General features: G+C 41.5%; 1 protein-coding gene across 3 annotated transcripts in view; it reads left to right on the top strand.

Annotated features, from left to right (window-relative positions):
- LOC112236148 (ras-related protein Rab-40B) overlaps nt 1–836 on the top strand; it is a 62,846-nt gene extending 62,010 nt beyond the window's left edge. For all 3 annotated transcript variants that reach the window (XM_042306295.1, XM_042306294.1, XM_024404727.2), the window contains one exon: nt 1–836. This exon is cut by the window's left edge and continues 929 nt beyond it. The gene's annotated coding sequence lies outside the window, so the exon portion shown is untranslated.
- The last annotated feature ends 5,678 nt before the right edge of the window (nt 837–6,514 follow it).

Genomic DNA, 6,514 nt, shown 5'->3' with positions numbered 1-6,514 from the left:
GTTTTACACACCGTTACTTTTTACAGTAAAATACTATTTTTGCCGACGTCGTTTGGAATTTCAAGTCTTTGGAGAAACCATTTGTATAATGAATTTGTATGATATGTACAGTTATGACAATGTTGTTTGATACTGCTTGTTTGATGTTGGATTTGTAGGTGTTTCACAGTGACACAGATGATGCTATTAAGCAATAAGGCCCTAGGGGGTGTGGTATATGGCCAATAAACCACGGCTAAGGGCTGTTCTTAGGCACGACGCAATCCGGCCATATATCACCAACCCCCAAGGTGCCTTACTGCAATTATAAACTGTTTACCAATGTAATTAGAGCAGTAAACGTACATGTTTTATCATGCTTGTGGTATACGGTCTATAATAAACTGGGTGGTTCGAGTCCTGAATGCTGATTGGCCGACAGCCATGGTATATCAGACCGTATACCACGGGTATGACAAAACATGTATTTTTACTGCTCTAATCACATTGGTAACCAGTTTATAATAGCAGTAAGGCACCTCGGGGGTTTGTGGTATATGGCCAATATACCACTGATAAGGGCTGTGTCCAGACACTCCGCGTTGTGTCGTGCGTAAGAACTGCCCTTAGCCGTGGTATATTGGTCATATAACACACCTCCTCGGGCCTTATTGCTTAAATATACCACAACTTTCAGCCAATCAGCATTCAGGGCTGGAACCAGCCAGTTTATAATTTCAGATAGATAGTGACAACACCAAAGACACAGCAGACGTAGTGAGGACGTCACTGAATGAACAAGCTGTTTTGTACAGTAAATATTACCACTACAATAAATTTCACAAACAGGAACTGTCTTTTTTTGCTCCGATAATAATTGATTGGATTTATACAGCGTTTTTCCACATGCTCAAAGCACTGTAGAGTGGGGTGAAAAAGATGGGTAACTGGGTAGATAGACGTCACCAGGGATACAACGCTGCGGTCAGAGAGAAAACAGATGTCATATTTATTGAGGTAAAGGTTTGTGTGTGTGTGTGTGTGTGTGGTTCTGCAAAAAAAAGGAGAGACATTCATGAACAGGTTTCATAACAGAACAGGGGAATGTGATAAGGATAAACCTATTCAAACACATGATGAAAGTAAGGTAAGTATAAAACAACATTTTTGGGGGGTATGACTTCACTAGACATAAATAAAATAGGAACCAAACACTCTTAACTTGGACACACAACTGGAAGGGAACGGAAGAATGCTTGACAAAAGAAAGGTGTGTATAAACTGTAGTGTAGCTGTCTTACACTGTAACTGTTTCTAAATGAGGTGTCACAGGCTCAGCCATGGAGCAAGAACAAGAACTGTAACTTCATTGGAAAAACACATAGCTTTTCAAATCCATCAGAAAAGCAGAGAAATGTACCCTTGGAAAGCTTTCCTGATAGTTTTTAGTCTTGTCTGCACGCTGTCTCTGGTTATGTGTTCTTCAATGAGAGTGTCAACAAAAACAAGTCCTCATAGCAAAGAGTCCACACTGAAGATGTGTTCTGTATAAACCCCAGGCTAACACGATGCTATTATCAGGTTTTGATAAGCTCTTACTGTTCTAACATTCTGACTGACGTCCTAAGCTCTTACTGTAGTTTACTATAACAGTATGTGTAGCTTTTTACGGATAATGGCTGAGACTTGTAAATGAAAAATACAAACAAATGTGTTGTATATCAATGCTTATCTAGACCACCTGCTTGGGCTGCGACTCAATCCACCACATCCGCCTATGCCAGCCATCTGTGGTGGAAGGTGGCTGAGCTACAGTGGTGTTTGTCAGACCTCACAAAAACCTCTAGCATCTGAATGGTTTGGCCTAAAAACTATTATGGAGAGGGGAGACTCTCACGATCACGATGGTGTTCTCCGTTTCGCTCTACGACCCCAACAAATGTCAAGGGACTCGTCTGAAGTCGGTAATGGCTGATGCGCCAACTTCTGTCTGTAGCTTCCGAACATGGTGGTTTTGCTCTACATCGGCCACAAGTGTCACACAGGACTCATCTGAAGGTAACCCATACATATGAATAGAAGTATGGAGGTAGTTTTGTGCCATCACAAATAAGGGGATAAATATAAACTCAACATGCAAAAATGTCTACGATTTTACTGAGTTACAGTTTATATAAGGAAATCAGTCAATTGAAATACATTCATTAAGCGCTAATCTATTGATTTCACTGGGAATAGAGATATGCATCTGCTGGTCACCTGTACCTTTACAAAAATGGTGGATCAGAAAACCAGTATCTGGTGTGACCACCATTTGCCTCATGTAGTGTGACACATCTCCTTCGCATAGAGTTGATCAGGCTGTTGATTGTTTCCTGTGGAATGTTGTCCCACTCCTCTTCAATGGCTGTGCGAAGTTGCTGGATATTGGCGGAAACTGGAACACGCTGTCATACACATCCATCCAGAGCATCCCACACAGGCTCAATGGCTGGCATATCTGGTGAGTATACAGGCCACGGATGAATTGGGACATTTCCAGCTTCCAAAAATTGTGCACAGATCCTTGCGACACGGGGCTGTGCATTATCATGCTGAAACATGAGGTGATGGCGGCGGATGAATGGCGCAACAATGGGCCTCAGGATCTCGTCACGGTATCTCTGTGCATTCAATTGATCCATTGATGAAATGCAATTGTGTTTGTTGTCCATAGCTTTTGACTGTCCATACCATAACCCCACTGCCACCATGGGGCACTCTGTTCACAACGTTGACATCAGCAAACTGCTTGATCACACAACTCCATACACGCTGTCTTTCATCTGCCAAGAACAGTTGAAACCGGGATTCATCCATGAAGAGGACACTTCTCCAGCGTGCCAGTGGCCATCGAAGGTGAGCATTTGCCTACTGAAGTCTGCTATAAAGATGAACTGCTGTCAGGTCAAGACCCTGGTGAGGATGACGAGCTGAGCTTTCCTGGGACAGTTTCTGACAGTTTGTGCAGAAATTCTTCAGTTGTATAAACCCACAGTTTCATCAGCTGTCTGGGTGACTTGTCTCAGATGATCCTGGAGGTGAAGAAGCCAGATGTGGAGGTCCTGACCTGGCATGGTTACACATGGTCTGCGGTTTTGAGGCCAGTTAGACCTACTGCCTAATTCTCAAAAACGACGTTGGAGACTGCTTATGGTAGAGAAATTAACATTACATTTTCTGGCAACAGATCTGGTGGACATATTTGTAGTTGGCATGCTAATTGCACACTTCCTCAAACCTTGAGACATCTGTAGCATTGGTTGTGTGACAAAATTGCACATTTTAAAGTGGCTTTTTATTGCCCCAGCACAAGCTGAACCTATGTGATGATCATGCTGTTTAATCAGCTTCTTGATATGCCACACCTGTCAGGTGGATGGATTATCTCAGCAAAGGAGAAACACTCACTAACAAGAATGGTAACAAATTTGTGCACAATATTTGAGAGAAATAAGCTTTCTGTGCATATAGAAATGTTCTGTGATCAGTTATTTCAGCTCATGAAACATGGGACCAACACTTTACATGTTGCATTTATATTTTTGTTCAGTATATGTGTAAAATATATATACAGTGGGGCAAAAAAGTATTTAGTCAGCCACCAATTGTGCAAGTTCTCCCACTTAAAAAGATGAGAGAGGCCTGTAATTTTCATCATAGGTACACTTCAACTATGACAGACAAAATGAGAAAAGAAAATCCAGAAAATTACATTGTAGGATTTTGAATGAATTTATTTCCAAATTATGGTGGAAAATAAGTATTTGCTGTGCTGTGGTGGACAATGGAGGAATACTCAACAACTCTGGGATGGGGAACGTTATAGATGCATGTGACTCTGTGTTTAGGTGAGGTGTGCTCACACAAAGATTGTACTTTGAGTAGGATTGTTGAACTTTGTGATCTTGTGAGGGGCATTTCTCATAAAGCTGATGTAAATGTCAAATGGTTTTAATCTGGTTAGGGCCTTGTAACTGATTCAGGATCAGCTCTCAGCTCCCAGTTCTGACAATACCCATCAGTTAGCTAAACAATAATCTGACCCTGAACCAGTTGGTAACTAAAAAAAACAACCTTTAGACCTGTTGGAAACTAAACATACATGTATCTCCTTTAGGATGACTGGGGCTGTCACTGCTGGTTTTGAACACGACGTTGGAAGCAGAACATCCGTCTACGTCCACACATCCTTCTCCATCATCACTGGGCAGTCTGAAGAAACAAGGCTTCAGACAGCTACCCCACAACAAGGTGTGTAACAATGGCTGCCTACCAAACAGCACCCTATTCCACTACTTTTAACCAGGGCCCATAGGGGATATTTAGGGGACAGGGTGTCATTTGGGACGCACAGTTCTTGACTTGGACTGAAATCGGAGTCTGTACTTATTTTGGGTGCCGGTACTGTTTTATATTTAGGTGCAAGGAGCACCACAATACTTTTGAGCTAATATTCTATGAGGAACAGGAACTCAACCCAACTCAAGCGCTGGACACAGACAGTGACAACAGCAGTAAATCTTCTGAATCATCCAGTGATTTTTAAATGAAGATACCCCCCTCAACTACACAAGAGATCCTTTATCTCAATGGGACATAATGGTTTAGATAAAGGTAAGATAAGAGAACAAAAATCACTTCAACCTTTAACATGGAATCCTCATTCCATCTTTTTTATCTGTGTGTTCTGATCCCAGAAGGCTCAATATACTGCAACTTCCTAGAGTCACTGACGAAGAACAGAAGAATACCAGCAGAGACATTTAATGGACGGACGTAATAACTATTATTATCAACGCATTTGTTTTGATATGATTTCTGAGCATTTCTGAAAGCGCTTGACATTTCATGGGGTATCGTGTTTACTGATTCTGTTCCAGGCTGAGATCATATTATGGCGGCCATTTTAACAAGAGCAGCTACTACTTTCTCCACCCTGACTTCCTCAGATACATCTGGAGCAGGTAGGACCGACTCTTGAGGGCCCTTCAAAGGTTAACTTGACTCCAGGGTCAACATGACACAAATGTAGTGTCGGAGGTAACTCCTGACAGGTTTCTGAGGCCCTGGAGGCTGAAGACAACCCTAGAACCATACAGTGTACACTACCGGTCAAAAGTTTTAGAACACCTACTCATTTAAGGGTTTTTCTGTATTTTTACTATATTCTACATTGTAGAATAACAGTGAAGACATTAAAACTATGAAATAACACATATGGAATAATGTAGTAACAAAAAAGTGTTAAACAAATCAAAATGTATTTTGTATTTGACATTCTTCAACTAGCCATCCTTTGCCTAGATGGCAGCTTTGCACACTCTCGGCATTCTCTTAACCAGCTTCACCTGGAATGCTTTTCCAACAGTCTTGAAGGAGTTCCCACATATGCCGTGCACTTGTTAGCTACTTTTCCTTCACTAAGCGGTCCAACTCATCCTCAACCATCTCAATTGGGTTGAGGTCGGGTGATTGTGGAGGACAGGTCATCTGATGCAGCACTCCATCACTCTCCTTCTTGGTAAAATAGCCCTTACACAGCCTGGAGTTGTGTTGGGTCATTGTCCTGTTGAAAAACAAATGATAATCCCACTAAGCCCAAACCAGATGCGATGGTGTATCACTGCAGAATGCTGTGGTAGCCATGCTGGTTAAGTGTGCCTTGAATTCTAAATAAATTCCAGACATTGTCACCAGCAAAGCATTGCATTGTGTGCCTCCCCCCAACCCCTCTTTTTATGCTGCTGCTACTCTCTGTTTATCATATATGCATAGTCACTTTAACTATACATTCATGTGCATACTACCTCAATTGGGCCGACCAACCAGTGCTCCCGCACATTGGCTAACCGGGCTATCTGCATTGTGTCCCACCCACCATCCGCCAACCCCTCTTTTACGCTACTGCTACTCTCTGTTCATCATGTATGAATAGTCACTTTAACAGTATCTACATGTATGTACATACTACCTCAATCAGCCTGACTAACCGGTGTCTGTATGTAGCCTTGCTACTTGTATAGTCTTGCTACTGTATATAGCCTGTCTCTTTACTGTTGTTTTATGTCTTTACTTACACATTGTTCACCTAATACCTGTTTTGCACTTCACTGTAAGGTCTACTACACCTGTTGTATTCAGCTCACGTGACAAATAAACTTTGATTCGATTTGAAATAAGGCTATCCTCTGTATACCCCCCTACCTTGTCACAACACAACTGATCAAACACATTAAGAAAGAAAGAAATTCCACAAATTAACTTTTAAGAAGGCACACCTGTTAATTGAAATGCATTCCAGGTGACTACCTCATAAAGCTGGTTGAGAGAATGACAAGTGTGTAAAGCTGTCATCAAGGCAAAGGGTGGCAATTTGAAGAATGTGAAATATAAAATAGATTTTGATTTGTTTAACACTTTTTTGTTTACTACATGATTCCACATGTGTTATTTCATAGTTTTGATGTCTTAGCCATTATTTTACAATATAGAA

This window comes from Oncorhynchus tshawytscha, linkage group LG25, assembly GCF_018296145.1.
Source record: "Oncorhynchus tshawytscha isolate Ot180627B linkage group LG25, Otsh_v2.0, whole genome shotgun sequence".
Lineage (NCBI taxonomy): Eukaryota > Metazoa > Chordata > Actinopteri > Salmoniformes > Salmonidae > Oncorhynchus > Oncorhynchus tshawytscha.
The sequence above is the reverse complement of the archived record's forward strand: the minus strand, read 5'-3'. Positions and strand labels throughout refer to the sequence as shown.